The 18,332-nt window shown below is 43.6% G+C and overlaps 1 protein-coding gene across 1 annotated transcript in view; it reads left to right on the top strand.

Annotated features, from left to right (window-relative positions):
• Serinc5 (serine incorporator 5) overlaps nucleotides 1–18,332 on the top strand; it is a 105,675-nt gene that overhangs the window by 43,489 nt on the left and 43,854 nt on the right. The gene's annotated exons all lie outside the window — the stretch shown is intronic.

Below are 18,332 nucleotides of genomic sequence, written 5' to 3'. Positions count from 1 at the left end.
GACGTAGGCCTGGCATGTGATGCTCGTGGAGGCACATCAGGCCTTTTTTTGAATTTCCTGCTTGATCTCATAGTAGGCTCTAGATCAGTCAGATTCTGGGGGAGTGTGGTGGAATCTTTGAGGAAGCCCAATAAATAACACCCTTCTTCCTCTGCTAGGTTCTGAACAAATTGATAAAAGAGATTAGATGCCAAACATCACCTTCATTCCTTACAAAGTGATGTGGGACAATGTGACTTGTATCTGTGGTGAGGTGGGCTTCTTCCTACTGAACCCCTTCATGAGTCCTACCCAGCTGGGTACTGTCAGCAGGGATCAGGGCAGATTTCATCTGCCAGGGCACAGGCAGTGGGGAAGAGAGAGCGGCGATGTGTTCACGAAGGCAACTCTCATCCCATGCAAAGTTGGAGAGAAAAAACTAGCTGTCCAAACCCCATTTTCCATAGAAATTCACATCAATGCTATATCCTCTGGGGGCTGACCAGTGAGGAGGTGGGAGAAGCCAGGAGCAGGCTCTGATGGCGCCGGCTCCATGGTGAAGATGCCTCACAAGGAGCAACTCCTGGGGAAGCAGGAACTGCGACTGTTTTAAATGCACTCAGTTACTTTTTTTCTTCTTTGCGGTGCTGCAAATGGAACCCAGCGCCTCGCCCATGCTGGGCAAGCACTCTACACTGAGCTGCATCCCCAGCCCAAAAACCATTTTCTTAAAAGCAGTTGGCATGTTCTTATCCATTAGTTAGAGTAGGTCTTTTTGAAGCTTTTTCTTGGGTGAGACACTTGTAATTGTTGTATGGTGTTGTATTGGGTATAGTGGAAACTTCTGCCAAAACCTGTGACATTTGGATACACTGATTGTTTTAAACTTGCAACTCAGTGAGGCCCTGGAATGGGAGCATTCAGACAAGGAAGGAAGCTTATCATTTGGAAGAGAAGATAGGGAGTCTAAAACAAGGTCGACATGAACAAGTGCCTCCTGAAAGGCTGAATGAAGTGCCATGGAAGTTAGAGACAGGGAGGCCAAGACCTGAGGCCGCCTCATGGGTCTGTGCCAGGTTTTGCTCCCGATCCCCTCCTTCATCAGGGTTTAACCTTGTATGCAAGAAGTTGGAGAATTGTTGTACCCAAAGCGTAGATTCAAGCTCTTAATCTCCTATTTACTACTTCTGTTTTTCCAGGAGCATAACATTCTTTTTAAATTCAGTAAGCACTGGCTTGATGATCCCCTGTGGTCGCGTGGTGGGAACTCTGTGTCCCAGATGTCTGTGGCGTGATTCCTGCTCTTCGCAAGTTTTAGTCCTGTTGGAATTACTGGGATCCAAGACACAAAATCTATAATGGTACAAACATGTAGTATCTCTTAGGGGGGCATTTGTCAGAAATATTGCTCCTGGATGGTAGAGGTAATTTTATGAGACATAGGTATGTGTTTTAGAACACAAATTTCATGATGATTTTAATGCCTGATTATACCTTCCAAATAACCCACCCCATGAAACAGTCCCTAATTACAGCCAGTATCTGTGCTTTCTGACTGTCGATAGAACATTCAAGGAGCAGAAGATGTTGCCTGGTGTTGCTAGGAAAGGCTTCATGGAGGAAGGGGCCTGTATGGACTAGGTAAGCAGTTTAAGAGCTCGTATTTATTGGGGAATACCAACACCAGGCTTTATTCCGAGCATTTTACCTCTGTCTTCTCCTTTACTGCTAGTATACTGGTCTGAACAGTAGCTGCTGTTATTCTTCTTGTTCTAGAGATGAGGAAACTGAAGCGCCAGGTCTCCAGCTACTGGGTGGTAGAGTTGGGATTTGAAGTTGGTCGGAATGTGCTCTCAGCTACAGGACTGTAGCTCAAGAGGAGGAAGAGCAAGGGCAAGGCATGTATAAATGGACCAGAAGAGTAACAGATGGTCAAATGACCAAACACGCAGGGATTTCAGTGCTAAGGTGAGGTGTTTGACTGTGACCTGGTGACGAATGGAAGTCATTGTAGATTCTTGAACCGGAGCCCATCATCACTGAAATGGAGAGATTTAAGGAGGTGAGCTCCATGAGGTGTGTGTGGGGTGGTTTGGGGTCAGAGAGCAGATGGAGGGAGAGAGGAAGGGAAGGGGCAGCCCTGACGCCTCCCGGGGGCTTTTGTAAACATTTCTGTGCCTACCCCTGAATGTACCTATTAAAGTGGTTTGACTGGGCTACATGCATAAGGAATGAGGTCCCTGTGGGCAAAAACCAACCCATTTCCATCTTTAGAGCCTTGCAGGGGGTTAGCCATCTGGCCACAAAGTCGACTTGTTCCGTGGCCTTAGAAGGAGGCTGACCTCATCCTCAGGCGGTGTGTGAGGGTGGGTGTTGAAAGGTCCCCTGTGTGACGCATACTGGGCTTCTGCACACTGAGGCCTCGCCCCCTCATTGTTTGCCTGTGGAGATGCTTGAGCATGAGATTGGCAGGGGGAAAAACTGAGTGCTTGTAGTGACCCGATGGTGATGTGTCATTGCTGCCCACCCCTCATTCTCTCCTCTGCACACTGGAGGGACCCTGCCAGAGTCACATGGGCCTTTGGTGTGTGGGCTGAGAATACAGCACGAGGGTAGCTCCCTGTTCAGTTGTTTTCAGTTTTGCCTTGGTTTCAGAATGTGGCCTATGGTTACCACTCAGTGAGGGAACTACAAGGAGGTGCTGGGCCAGCTTTTCCCTAGGGAAACTCCTCTTTCCCATGAGAGCTTTGGCTCAGTGTAAGTGCTCCTGTCCAGGTTGAATGGGCCATGGTGTCTGCCTTCTTTTGGAATATTTTCCCCATCTTGGAACATAAGGAGCCATTTTACTACAGGTCCTTCTTCCCATATACTATATAATTTAAACAGGTATAAACTAGAGATATTTGATGCCTGACAAACTTAAAATCCATTTTAGAATGTAGAACACAGTGGTGCACTCCTGTAATCCCAGCAACTTGGGGAGGCTGAGACAGGAGGATCACAAGTTAGAGGCCAGCCTCAGCAACTTAGTGAGACCCTGTATTAAAATAAAAAATAAAAGGCTAGGATGGAGTTCAGTGGTATAGCACCACTGGTTTAAATCCCCAGTACTTGGATGAATGTGTTGGGGGATGGAGAATGTAGCACACAAAAGGAAAAATAGAAATAGGTAAGAGGATAAGATCGCTTGACCTGTACCACTGAATCAAGATGTCACTGCCTTGCTTGGAGACATATAGAGACAGTTGGGGTTTGGATACCCTGGGGAGCTCCATGGGCATTCAGGAGAGAGGAGAAAGGAAGGTTCTTGTTTCTTGGGGATTAGGGACCCCTAAACCTAGCCTGCACTGGAAAAGGAAGGACAGGTGACCCATGAGACCCTTGGTCTTTCTCCTGAGAACTCACTGTGCCATGGTCAATGTGGGAAGAACCTTAAATTTCTAACTGGAACCTTCTTAGATTCATTTTTGTTTTTTTATCCTTTACTCCACTTAACCCCCGAGATGCTCTAGTTGAGTTTTTTGCATGTTGTTTTTGGTGTACAGTGTGGAGAGGACTTCCAGGCACGAAGACTGGTTTTGTTTGTGTAATGTGTTCATCTTAAATTTAAATTGTGAACTATTCACTGTACTGAGAGGAGAGTCAACTAAGGTCTCTACTTTCATTGCAGTCTTTTTTGTTCTTTATTTGTTTTGGAAGGCATTGTGTTTCCTTTATAATCTTGTTTGGTCTCTTTTGGAAAGGTATTTTATTTTACATTATTTATTTTCACATTGTTTTCTGCTGGCAGGTTTGGGTAGTCCTCTTTTGAGTGGGTAATAATATGAAAACCACACTTCTTTGATTGGTTACTGCCACCCTCAGCAGGATGATAATGTACCAGGGTACCAAGGATTTCAGAGGAACATCGGACAGGATTGAATGGGATCTGGATGTGGGGGTGGGGAGGTCATGGTATCATAAAGCAGCCTCTCCGTTCTGCTCTCTCTCTGGCCTTGACGAAAGCAAGTCTGGTGGTTAGTACTCTCTCCACTCTGACTCAGCCAGTGCCACATCCGGAGATGAGCCCAGATCCAACACCTGGATGTGTCTAGCCAGGTGTATAAATTGGCCTGCAGGCTCTCCTTTGGCCAGCAGGTTTCTGCCCCCCTGTTTACATTTGGCTGACTTTCGAAGGGGCCAGCATGCTGTACTGAGGCTCCAACCCTGGATGTTTACTTACATCTTGTTTCATACATTCACATAACTTTCTGCTCCCAAAGAAAGGCATTTACAGTTTCTAGAATGGTTTAATCATCTTGAGCACAAGAGTTTCTGAAAAGTCTGCAAATGTCAGGTGGATACTAGGGCTCTCATGCTCCACCCCAGGGTGCGGTTCAGGGAAGTACGTTGCTGAGCATGGTGAAGGGGTCCTTGCAAATTTACCTGTTGTGCCTGGGCAAGACCCAGGAAATCTTGCCCTGCCATAGCTGGTCTGCCCCTTACACATCCCGCTAATATCTGACATTTGCATCCAAGAACTATCTAGAAATTATCCTGATCCCTTTGACTCCCTGTACTCAACAGACCACTCAGCCATGGTCTGCCTCTCTCTGTTCATTCACATGGGATGGAAGACACTGTCTAAACCAATCCTCCATTTCCCAGGAAGCAGCCATTGCTGGGCCCATTATTTTTCAACCTTTAGTCTTTAGTTTATACTCGAACTATAGTTTCTTTTTTATTTTTATTAAACTTTTTAAAATTTGTTCTTTTTAGAGATACATGACTGTAGACTGTATGGAAGAGTTTCTACATTTATCATGAAGTCCAGCACTCTCTGGAGAGGGACAAGGTTCCTTCTTTGATGAATGTGAGGCCAATAATTGTGGTTTTAGGCTCTTTGGATTAAGTTAGTAGGATGGGCTTGAAGAATTTTTTTCTTTATCCAGAAAGTTCACCCTCTCAGAACACATTCCATAAGGGTGAGATAGATATATTTAGTCTGTATTTCTCAGTTATTTTCACTTCTCACTATCGTCTTCAATGGAGAGGGAGATTATACTAAAGAAAAATTCATGTGTATTAATGACGCTGATGTAAGATTATGTGGAAAGAAGTCAAAGTGAACTAAAGGATTATTTGTAACCATTTGAATCTCAGGGCCACATCCCAAATATTGATGTCATCATAGAAATGTCAGCTTCTCAGCTTTCTCTCTCTTTCTCTCTTTCTGTCTCTCTCTCTCTCTCTCTCTCTCTCTCTCACACACACACACACACACACACACACACACCAGGGATTGAACCCAGGGGCACTTAACCCCTGAGCCACATCCCTAGCCCTTTTTTATATTTTATTTAGAGACAGGACCTTCTGAGTTGCTCAGGGCCTTGCTAAGTGGCTAAGGCTGGACTTGAACTTGTGATCCTCCTGCCTCAGCTTCCCTAGCTGCTGGGATTACAGGTGTGCACCACCATGCCTGATTCAGTTTTCTTAAACATTAAAAATGCCACTCTCTGACTACTGTTTCTTACCCTCCTTCCCGTCTCCTGGGACTTTGTAGTCTTCTGTTCTGCTTTCTAGAGAGTTCTGACCTCTGACTCTTCTTTCGCTTGCTGCTCACAGCCTTTCAGCTTCCCTCTGCTTTTTCTTGCCTATCTAGCTAGAATCTGAGACACCACCCGAGCTACTCTCACTGCCCACTTGTTTCTCCGCCCTCCTGTCCTTTGTCCTCATCTGTTAACCCGGATCCTAGACTCGGACGCAGAGGTCCTTCCTGTGGGTTCTGCTCCCAGATGGCCCAGCACCAGTGCATGGTTCCTTCCAGCGGCAGCAGCGGCAGCCTCGGCAGCCTCGGCACCGGGCTTACGCCTTCTCACAGCCCTTTTCCTTCTCTCCTTCATTCTAGATTGCATCTTCCTGAGGTGTCCCTCCTCATTCCTCTTCATCCTTCTTAAAACCACAGCCACCTGGTGATTGATGCCCCCAGCTTCTTGTGGCCCCTCGTTTCCCTTGACCGTGCTTAGTCCTGCTGTCTAGGAGCTGTGGACAGTGGTTCAGAGCCTGGGTTTGGAAGCCAGATGCCTTAGTTCAAGCACTCTCCAACTTTCTACACTCTCCACCTCGATCTCCTGCCTAAACAATCATAATGACCTACTCCATAGGGTTCTGTGAAAACTCAGTGACTTACTCCATGAAAATTCACAATTCCTGACACATAGATTCCTCACCATCAAATAAGCACATTGGCATCTCTAGCATTAAACAATTCGTCTGTGTTGATTTTTATTTTAAACAACTTTACTGAGATATAATTAATATGGCATACAGTTGACCCACTTAAAATATACAGTTCATCGCTTTTCATTTGACCGGAGTTGTGCAGCCATGACCACAATCTAGCGTGAGAACATTTTTGTCACTCCTAAAAAACTCTTTACTAGCATTTATTCCCCATTTCATCCTAAGGCCCCCAGCCCAAGGCAGTCACTGATCCATTTTCTTTCTCTATGATATGCCTAGTGATATGACATTTCATATAGGTAGAATTATACTGTGCTGTAGTTTGAATGTGTGCCCAAAGTTCACATGTTGGAAACTTCATCCCCAAGTTCATGTGTTAATGATATTAGGAGGTAAGGCCTTTGGAGGCAATTAGAATTAGATGAGGTTATGGAGTTTGGTGACATTATTGTCTTTGCACGAAAAGGAAGAGATACCCAAGCTTGCATGTTCACTCTGTCTTGCCATATGATGTCCTGTGCTAAGGTATGATGTGGGAAGAAGGCCCTCACCAAATGCCAGTGCTGCACTTGGAACTTCCCAGTCTCCAAAATAAACCTCTATTCTTTATAAATTACTTGGTCTCAGGTATTTTGTTACAGCAACAGAAATCAGACTAATGCAGTACATAACCTTTTGTACTTTTCTTTCACTTAGTATGTTTTCAAGGTTGATTCACATTTTGGCATATATCATTACTTTGTTCCTTTCTATTGCTGAATAATATTCCATTGTTTGAGTATACCATATTTTGTTTATCTGTTCATCAGTTGATGGACATTTAGGTTGTTTGTACCTTTTAACTCTTAGAAACAATGGTGCTTTGAATATTTGTGAACTAGCTTGTGTGTGGATATTAGGTTTTTCTTTTGTATATATACCTAGGAGTGAAATGGCTGGACTATATGGAAATGTGATAGCAAAAGCAGGCCTGGTTGTCAAATGAAATGATAAAAACATTATCGTAAGAAACCAAGGCCTGGGGAAAGGGTTAGTTCCCCTCCTCTCTGTCAAGAGTTTCTTCAGGAAACCTAATTAACCATAGGCACATACCAGCATCCCTGTGCAAGGCTTTAGGCACAAGGCTAGAGATTTCTTGGAGGCTTGTGAGAAGAGCCAGTTTCTCCCCTTATCATTCTGCTTCTGTAAACACACTTTCTGCTAGAAACCTCATGCTCTGCCCTCTGTCAAGTAGACTAAAACTTATGGCACCAGAGAACCTATAAACGTTTTGAGAAGCTGTGGATGGGGGCTCAGAATTTGGAGTTTGAGCTCTCCCATTCTCTGAGCGCTGTTTGCTGCTGCTTGACCCGTCTGCTTCCTGCAATAGTAACTCCTTACTTAACCTGTTTTTTTTTTTTTTTTTTTCTTTTTTGGCAATACTGCTGGTATTGTACTGGTGGTTGAACTGAGGGACATTCAATTCCCAGTACCACCAAGCTACATCCCAATCCTTTCTTATTTTGTATTTCGAGTCAGGATCTTTCTAAGTTTCCGAGGCTGGACTTGAGTGTGTGATCCTCCTGCCTTGGCCTCCAGAATTGCTGGGATTACAGGCATACGGCCACTGTGCCTGGCTCTTACTTCACCTTATGAGGAACTGCCATACCATTTTACAAAGTGACTGTACCATTTCCCATTCCCACCCCCATGTGGGGCATTCATAATGACAGAAGGTGTGAAGGTTCAAATTCCTACACCATCACCAACGCTTACTGTGTATCTTTTCCATCTCAGCCACCCTAGCATGTGTGATGTCATGCCCTCTTTGCCTGTGTCTTAAATGCTGCCCTCAGCCCTGTTTTCACTTGCTTTTCCTGGAGCTGCTCATTCATTTCTGGCTTTGATTATCATATATATAAAACTACTGGCAAGGGCACCCTTTACTCCGAACAGTGCTGGAGACGCTGATAGATTCTTTTTCCTTCTATCCTCCCATTTCTAGATCCAGTGCTGACCGTGTGCTTTCCCCAGACAGATCATAAAAGTATTAGTTTCCACTCTGCCTTCCAGTCGGTCGTGATCCAGCCGCACCAGGCTTCCTGGTGTTAAGTATTCCGTTCACCTCATCTGGACTCCCATAGTTCCTGTGTGTCCCCAGCTTCCCTCAGACTTTTTCCAGATAGCTGATTCTGTGGGCGAGCGGAGGATGCTGTTTGCTGCTTGAATTTCTCCCAGATGATATTCTATTTCTGAATTCTGGGGGTTACCATGTGACTCTACATGAATACAGAAGCCATTTTCCTCAGAAACAACTTAGATTTCAAAATATATCTTCTCGTCAGAGCACAGTGACATTTTACAGTGCTTTGGTGGTCCCTGGAGTTGCCAGAGCTTTCATCCAGCGTGTTTAAGGCTCTGCAGTTTGGTAGATGGGCTGCTTTGTTTCCCATTTTCAACCTAAAGAACTAAAGAGGAATATGAAGGCATATTTGGAAGAATAGTTTTTGGGGGGTGTTTTGGTACCAGGGATTGAACCTAAAAGTGTTTAACCACCGAGCCACATCCCCAGCTGGGAAGAATAGTTTGTGGGGAGCCCCCCATGTGGTAGTCCCAGGGATCCCAAAGTACCTGAGCCAAGGTCCTTAGTGAAGGATCCAGTTAACAAGATGAGTGGGAAAAGGATGCAGCTAACATTCACTATAAGTGAAAGCAAGCAGTACGTGATGTTAAGTGTTACAGAAAATAGTGATCTTTTCTAATTTGAATAGATGGTTTGAATTTTTAAAGGTAGATGAGTAATACCAGCCGATTGAGAGGTCGACTGGTGAGAGGTGGTGGCCCCAGAAGTGAAGTGGGTCTTCCAAGGTGCAGGACTGCTGGTCACCTGGCCTGTGCTTTCCTGTTTGGGTGACTAGGTTTGCTTGCTGGCCCTGGATTCACAGATGTCACAGTGAAAGCCTTGTAGCAAGCGTAGCCTTCCTCAGGTCCCTAAATGTTCTTCTGGGCACAGTGGCAGGGAGCAGCATTTCTTCTGGAAAAATCATCTTCCCTACCTGCCTCCTTCCTGCCTGACGGCCAAAAGCTGAATTCAAGGGAAAACTGTCAATCTGAAGTGGAAAATGGGACAGCCGCAAACATAGTATGTGTTTATTTAATGGTGGCTTTGCATGTAAAATGGAACCACCTTCAGGTTGTGTTTGGTGTGATCATTTTTTAAAAGAAAACAAATATTGGTGGAAAATGTACCACTCCAATCCAAAACACCATGTATTCTGTCCCAGTACAGAATGACAGGTATTCATGCTGAAGCTGGAATGTCTGGCTGTGGTTTTGAATTTGGTCTTTACTGGTTAAATGTTCAGAATTCTGTGTACTGAAACCTGGCATCAGGAATTGTTTAGGCACATTGAATCCCCTAGTAGAATTCTCCATTCTCCATTCTCAGTAGCCATCTTGTGATGTTTTTGTGTCAGGATAATGTTGAATTACTAGATGCTGTGGCACATGCCTGTAAACCCAGCTACTTGGGAGACTGATGCAGGAGGATCCCAAGTTTGAGGCCAACCTCAATAACTTGTCAAGGTACATTAAAAAATACATACATAAATCAGTCAATAGGCTGGGGATAAAGCTCAGTGGTAGAATGCTCCTCTGGGGTTCAATCTGTAGTATTACCAGGAAGAAAACAGAGAGATAATGATGTCAAATTAAAAAAAAAAAAAAATTGCCTACCCAGATCTTTGGTTCTGGATCTTTGGTTTTGTTTGACCCAAGTGAAATGGAATGCTTTTCAAAAGTTCTCTTCCTGACAGCACTGAGCTCACTGAATTTCTGCGGATACCTTATGTGTTAAGTGTATCAAGGAGTAAGTTTTTGAGGTTAAAAGTGGATTTGGGCCAGAATCTCAAGGCCATTGTAGAACACTGAGGGCCTGTTAGGGTTTGCCTGTGGGTCTGAGTTCCCTCCCCTCCCAGTAGGAGTGACTCTGGGAACATATGTTTCCAAACAGTTTTATTTTTGGTCTAAATTCCATCCAGACATAACACCATGTAGGAGAAAGCCAAGAGTCCCTGCACTGTTAGGCCCTGGCTCCTCTCATGGGCGTGGGGTGGGGGATCCTCCCACACACCAGAGAATGGGGAGGTAGAATTGTTTAGTACCAGAGGCAGCAATTTGAACTAATGGATATCCTGCTGAGACCTCTTTTGGGGGAGAGGGGGTTGAGTCTGAACCAAGGACAAAGAGGTTTGATCCTTGCCCAGTAATAATGAGGTCTGTCAGGAGGCAGAATGCAAGAAACTGAGATACTTACTGTCCTTGGTCTATGAAGATTCCTTACCAGAGCCTTTTGGGGGCACCGGATGTTAATTGGATCTTTTTAAAGATTGGTCTGTGGGAGGGAGAGAATGAGCAGTGAAAATGGGAGTTTCCCTAAGGCTTTGTTCTGGAACCAACTGTCTGCAGATGGGCCTTGAAGACCTGCAGATAAATACAAGAGGGGAGAGTTTACAGTTGGAAATGAACACTGTAGTTACAAAAATGGGACCAAATGAACAGACAAATGGCGCAACACAGAGTGAACTAAGATGAAGTAGCCTCATATTGAAGGGAACTGGAAATAATGAATAAATATTGTAAATATAGTGGCTCCCCTCCCCTATCCGAGGTTTCGCTTTCTGTGGTTTTTGTAACCTGGGATCAATCACAATCCAAAAAAATTTAAATGGAAAATTCCAGAAATAAAAAGTATTTAAGTTTTTAAATTGTGTAGTGTCCCACTTTGTCCCAGCTGGTCATCTTGTAACCTAAAGCTCCTTCCTTTTCCTCAATGCCAGTTCAATAACCAGGACATGGTTTTGAGAAAAAAAAAAAAAGGAAGTTTTATTGCTCTGCTAGCGAAACAGAAACACAGGGGGCTCCTGTCCCAAAGGCTGTGATTCTGCCCATCAGGAGGGACAGTAGGGTTTTAAAGGAACTCTTCAAGGGTTACATTGCAGGTATGCTCTGCTAGGGAATTCCATGGCGCTTCCGTGGTGGGTTAGGAGTCACTAATTTGGGAGATAGTCATCTCCCAGATCCTCAGCAGGCATCTCCTTCCTGTGGAGCACAGATAGTTCAGAGGAATCTTGATCCCTGCCCCCAGGTTAGGGAGGGGAGAGGGAGAAAAGGAAAAGGAAAACTTGTCCCTTTTAAAAATAAGCCTCAGAGCTATATTCAAAAGGCCAAGTGGACCATTGTTACATCTCACACCACTCAATTTCTGCATTCCATTTCTAGAAAAATGGGTGCTGACATCGCCACACTGCTTCCTGCTGAGAGAAGGCGAAGTTGAGGGGAAGTGACCCAAAATCCTTGTTTTCTGTGAGGTGGGGTAAAAAGTGAAAAGGCACCCAGACAAACCACTTTGGACATGGGAACTCACTCAAGAGATTTTATTAGGCAGACAGTATCTGCCCTGAAGAGAGAGAGTGCACGGGAGAGAGCATGGCGGGGGAGCTTCGCTTAAGTAATTGAATTTTCCAGGCTAAGGACGATCCGGCCAATCGCTGAGCAGTTAAAATTCCGCAGGCTATGGGTTAAGCCAATGGCTGCCGAGCACAGACTGACAGGTGGACCAATGGCTGGCTAGGATGGCAGACTGACAGCTAGGGGTGCTGTCATGCCACCTTGCCTTCCCCCGCAGGCTGCCCTGCGTCCAGCTCTCCAGGAAGGAGCCCCAAGGTCGTAGGGTCCAGGCAGCAGGAGGCCCTAGGCGAGAGCCAGACTGCAGGGCAAACGCAGTGCCCTCCTGCTGCCTGCTATGGCCAGGAGACACCCGACAGGTTCACATGGGCAGAGTGCTATGTTGGCAGCTGCGGGCCTGCCCTGCCACTTCTGCTTGCTGGGCAGCCCACTGAACCCTACATGGGGCGTGGACAGTTAGGGGTTTTCAGCATCATAGCAGTCCAGAGGTCCATGGTGGCAGTCAGCAGGTGACTGAACAAGGTATACACAGGGCAAGGTTCATGCTAGGACAACAATAAACAACAATAAAGCATTACTTTTTTTGTGTGAACAACTAATACAAAATCAATTAGTATTTCAGCCAGTTTCTGAAACAGGACAAACTTGTGTCTCTAGAGTCCTTTGTGATAATTAACTATTGGGCACTCCCACAAGAACGCTTCCTTTACAGCCTCCAGCTTTACTTACTTTTGGTAGGGCTGACACAGTGTACATCTTAAGTTATATTTTAAAAAACCCATTGTTTTTCCTTTAGTTGTCCATGTAGGACTGCTCTCAGTCTGTACTCTCCTTCTGGGTGTTTAAGACCAAGCTGGTCAAAACTGACCTTGTTCCTATCTATTATTAAGAGTCAGCTGAGATTCTTCAGAGATTGCTCTTGTGGATGTGTGCGAAGCCTCCTGGCTCCTTTAGATTTCCTCTTCTGTGGTGCCATGTGCCAGGAAGGGTCAGGTCAGGGTCTTGATGACCACATATGGCTTCTCTTGGAAGCATTAGGCATTTCACTCTCCGGTGACCTTCTTCTTTGCAGAATGTGCACTGATTGGTTGGCTTCCTGTTCTCTAGTGTCTACTCGATCTCCCTGATTGGCACATCAGGTAACTCACCAGAGTTTCAGAGCCTTTAGAGGGGTCCTGTCATTCTCTGGGTGCTGACTGTGACCTTAGAGGGCAAGGGACAAATATTGGCTGCTTTTTTCTTGGCCCTTTTACTTTCTTGACTTTAGTCTCCAAGCTTTTGGTTTTAAACCTCCAGCAAGCCAGTTTCACCAGTCTTAAAGAGGGAGTAACAGGTTATGACTTCAGTATCTCTAATTCTATAGTCATTAACCCCTTTATTGAATTGGGATCTGTATTAGTACTGGAAGTTAGCCTTACATCCTGTCTGTCTTCTGTAGATGATGGCCTATTATCTCAAATTAACTCAGGTTGTTATATTAGAAGTTACACTTCTGTAAGGCACTAACAGATAACCGTTAAAATTTACAAGGAAAATACAAAATGAAATTAACAATAGCAAAAACACATTGTTTGTATAATAGCTATGGTCCAAGAAACATATTTTTTTTTATAATCCCAAACCCTACTTAGTTATATTATATCTCTTGTTTATTTTGAGATCACAGTAATCTTTACAACAAAAATCAATCTTTTGTGTACAACTTTAAATGAGCTGAAGTCTAATTCCTATTTTGGAGTCATTCTAACATGGAGTAAGGTGGGAGTCAGAGCCTTATCTCAGGTAAGCCAGGGCTCTTCACGAATAACAATATAATATTACATCTGAAACATGAATCAAAGAAAGGCTAAGAGAGCTTTTAACCCCTTTTTTTGTGGAAAAGTGGCAAAATGTTTGCTTGTTTTACAGTATCCACCTTTAATGAATACATCAGGCTCTCATTATCTTTTAAAAATACATTTCAAATTTCTACCCCAGTGTAAAAAGTAAAGTAAAATTTTATATACATCTTATTGATAATAGGTCCAGTTACAGAACATTAAATGATATAAATTTCTAATTTAATTTATTATTTCTATAAGATTTAAAATTACCATTTTAGACTACTTTAGTTTGGAGAACACCAGCTTGGTAAAGTGCTCTTCCAAGTTTTATGTTTTAAAATTTGTGTAGTAGAAGAACATGAGTATACTTAATATACAAAGAACTAATAGTGTCACCATTACACAGATGTCCTTATATTAACCAGGTTTAATTTTCACAGTAAAATTCAGAATCCAGATATTTACAGGCTTGCAGAGTTTAGCAGTGCTAGCAAGAATCAAGGATAGACTTACATCTCATACATTTAGGTAACAGTGTTAATCAGAGTTAGACAGTCAAAGCAGACACATATGTCCATCTTTTAACTGGAAGTGTTGCCCTTTTACGCCAGATGCAGTGTATAGAAGATAGCACTTATTGGTTAAACCTGTATGAACCTTCATTTTATAAACTTTTACAGAACATTCAGATAAGCCTCAGACAAACATACTTAGTTTCAGTTCTATACATATCTCTAGTCATGTATATTTAGGTTACTCATGCAAATCAAGCCTGGTCAGGATCTTAAGTCATCTGTTTCTCTGACAAAATTCCTAAAAGCAATGGACATCACAATTTAATATTTTATAGCTCTCAAGTCTTGCACAAATTGGCACTCATCAGTGTGAGGTTTATTTTAACAGAAGAGGCAGAGTAGGATATCTGGCAAGACTGACTCATTGTACAATTTAAACACTGTCTAGAAGAGCATGAATGTCTCTTTCTTAAGGGGTTATTATTATTTTTTCCCCTGGGGCAAGTTATTTTCTCCTGAAACAAATCTTGATTAAGATAACATTGATCTCCTTTCTCAGGGTCCCTTTGGCCACCTCTAATAGACCTCTAGCAGAGCAGGGTTTTTTTTCTTTTTCTGGAAGGTACTTGCAAATGAAGTTGTTAATTTTGGGGTGAGTATGTTATCTGTACATTTAATTTACACAACAAATTTTATCCCAGGAAAGGGATCAGACAGTCTGGCATATTTAAAACAAACCCTGTGCCTGAAATGTTTTTTATTTCAATTTGCACTCAGGGGGTTGGAATACAGGTTATTGTTCTTTGACCAGTCTCCCTTATCATCATCATAATGCCATCAACTTTAAGTGAGTACCTCACTCTCAGTTGTACCCAGAGACTCTCTTTATATACTTAAGTATCTAGGGCACTGGGTCTAATGAAGGTCACATTGACCACACAGAGATCATTAGGGACCTCTCTTCAGAAATCAGCAGGGCCAAGACACAGGTGCTCAAATTCATGGGAATTCAGGAAGGCCTTTGTATTTTAGCTCTGTGGACAAAAAAAGGCAGGGCAGCATCCAGAAGTGTCCCCTGGCCAAATAGGGCAGATCTCAAAGAAAAAGGGGAGACTATTTTGTCCCCAGGTTATAATTAAATAATACTGGAACCCATTGCCCCATTCCTTGTCACTGGCAGTGTGCATCTTCCATCCCCATTAAGATAGGCTAGTTAATCGTCAGATGTGAGTATAATGGGTCCCAGAGAAGGTTTTTTTTTTTTTTTTTTTTTTCCCAAATGTAAAGGCAACCCTGTGAGGTTAAGCATTCCAGTCCACAGTAGGGAGTGGGGAGGGGGAGGATGATGGAAATGGGGTTGGACCCAAATGGAGGTTACAAAAAATTCAGACTTAAGAACTAAAAGTACCCAGCCAAATAGAAAGTCATGGGCCAAGCCAACAGCCTTGGTACCTTCCCAACATCTTAGATTTCAAAAATTAGCCTTAATGCTTTCTGATGTCTGTTCAGCATGGACTCTGATCAATGCCTTTATCCAGAAGCCTAAGTCCCTGAACTAGTGTATTCAACTGGAAAAGTTTTCCACCAGTTTCCCCCTCACATCACAGGGAGTTCCATCTTTTTTCCTCTCATTTAAAACTAATTTCATTTCTTTTATTTTTGTCCTCTGCCACCATCCTTGGATTTCATTCTTTGAACCCATGAGACAAGAATCCAGAAAGAAAATCAGTGAGGCCTGTAGCTCACATAGATTTAATTTATCTGTAGTAGTGGCAAACTGAGCCCTGTTCTCAAACTCCAGTTTTATTCCCATGGGCAAAGAGTGGCTGGAAAGCAGGATAGAGGTCAGGTCCTTTTGCCCATTTCCCTACATAACCAGGCAGCTTTCCTGGGATTTTCTTTTTCTCCCTTTTCTCAGAATTGGTGTCCCTGACCCTTAGCAGGATGATTTGCAGCTGCCTGGGGTCAGGCTGAGAAGTAGTATTCAGACTGTCAGCACCAGGTTGAAAAGAAAAAAAAATTTTTTTTTAAATCCTCCTTTGCTGCCCTGCGATACTCACACATGAGAGGGAGCACCTTTTTGCATCCAATTTAGTTTTGGCCTGTTAAGACTCCTTATTATGTAGTTGCATACATTCCTGTACATAGAGAATCTTTCACTTATTTTATCTCTGACACCAGCTCCCAACTGTAAGACTTTACAGTAATTCAGAAAACCATTCAAAGACCAGATTATTACAATAAAACATCATCTTTTTCTTAGGTTTATACCTATAGGTGGCCCATTCAGCCAAGATCTTTCCCAAGAAACAATCTATAGGATTAACACAGTATTGCCCATGTCTTAAGGGGCCCGAAACAAATGCAAACAAACAAACAAACAAAAAAAAAAAACAAAAAAAAAAAAAAACAGAGACAGACAAACAGAGAAGATCCCCAAACCATGGCCGACAGACGGGAACCTTTAAAACAGATAGACCAGATGGGGGAAATTCCCCCACGTTCCCAACTGTGAGTTCTACAGCAGTGGCGCCATAGATGTTCCCACAAAAAAGGACCAGATATTCCCACAAAGGGGAACCAGATGTGTAGAATCAAGGGTCTCTGTGTGCACTCCGGGGGAGCTTACCGAATGGCCAAGGTGTCTTTACTGCATTCAGTTTCTTTTTCTCAAAGTAGACCAAGATGGAGCAGTCCTCACAGTGCAGGGAAGGAAGGTGGGGGTACCCTGAAGCAAAGGGCATCAGCAGCTGCTGGGCATCCCTCAGTTCCTCCCTTTACTTACAGGAATAGCTCCTCTGGTTAGACCCAAGGCACACTCGCCCATCTGCTAACTTTCCAGTAGTCAGCTTTCAGAAAGTTCACTTTACATCCTCAGCACAGAAGTGCAGTTGACTTGGAGTGTCAGGCCTGCCCAGAAAGCTGGAATGGAGGCTGCTTTCGGGTCCCATCTAGGGTGCCACATTTGTAACCGAAAGCTCAGTCCTTGTCCCCAATGCCAATTCAATAACCAGGACATGGTTTTGAGAAAAAGGAAAAAGAAAGTTTATTGCTTTGCTAGCAAAGCAGAAACACAGGGGACTCCTGTTCCAAAGACTGTGATTCTGCCCATCAGGAAGGATGGGGGAGGGGGTTAAAGGAACTCTTCAAGGGTTACATTCCAGGTGTGCTCTGCTAGGGAATTCCTCTGCTAGGGCACCTCCATGGTGGGTTAGGAGTCACTTGTTAATTTGGGAGATGGTCATCTCCCAGATCTTCAGCAGGCATCTCCTTCCTGTAGAGCACAGATAGCTCAGGGTAGTCTTGTTCCCTGCCCCCAGGTTAGCAAGGGAAGAGGGAAAAGAGGAAAAGGAAAACTTGTGCCTTTTAAAAATAAGCCGCAGAGCTATATTCGAAAGGGCAAGTGGACCACCATCACAATCTTTGTTGTTATTGACTGTTGGTGTGTCAGTGCTTATGTTCAAGTAGCTTTTATTCTTTAAGTTCCCAGAGTACAGGAGTACAGGAGTACAGGAGTAGCAATGGTGGCAATCTCATTAAAATACATTGTTATAATTATTCATTATCATAAGTCCCGTATAGTACCTAGTTTCTAAATTAAACTTCATCATAGGAATGTGTATAGGAAAAAACAGCGTATATGGTGTTCGATACTAGCTATGGTTTCAGAGATCCACTGGAGGTCTGGGAGTGTATCCCCCACAGATGAAGTGAGGATACTGTAGCCTAACTCTGATACTCTTCATCAAGTTTAATAAGGGGTCATGTATCACAGAGCTGGGGCCTTCCAGGAAACTGTGGCAGTGCAGAGACCCCCTATTTGAGCCCCGAGTCTTGTGAAAAAGTCAGAAAGATTTCAGACATGTTGCTCGGAGTAACAGACATGAGTTTATTGAAAGGATAAGAAAAAGATAAGGGGACAGTCTCAAGGGAGAGAGTGGGCCCTCTGAGAGAGCAGGGGACAGTGTACCTCTCCTGCACTCCAGTTTTATTTGGGATCCATCCCAGAGAAGTTTCCAGAGTCCTGCCCAGGTCTATCTCTTGACTTTTTACTGACAGCAGGGTGACATCAGACTTTCAAGTCTCCACTGCCATGACAACTCATGACAACTCTAGGTCACTTTGGCCCTTGATTCTAATTGGATTCTTAACAGTACCTTCTTACAGATTTTATGGTTAGAAGGAATTATTCTTATCTTCTAGAATTTGGTTTGTGAAAATGGTCACAAAAATCTCTCCCTTCAAAGTAAGTGGGTTTCTCTTGTCAACTTTATTTCCTGCCTGCACTTCCTTGCAGGTAACAGGTAGTTTGCTGAGGAAAGTGACATATTTTATCCACTTAGAC

The sequence above is a fragment of the Sciurus carolinensis genome, chromosome 6 (genome assembly GCF_902686445.1).
Source record: "Sciurus carolinensis chromosome 6, mSciCar1.2, whole genome shotgun sequence".
Classification (NCBI taxonomy): domain Eukaryota; kingdom Metazoa; phylum Chordata; class Mammalia; order Rodentia; family Sciuridae; genus Sciurus; species Sciurus carolinensis.
The sequence above is the reverse complement of the archived record's forward strand: the minus strand, read 5'-3'. Positions and strand labels throughout refer to the sequence as shown.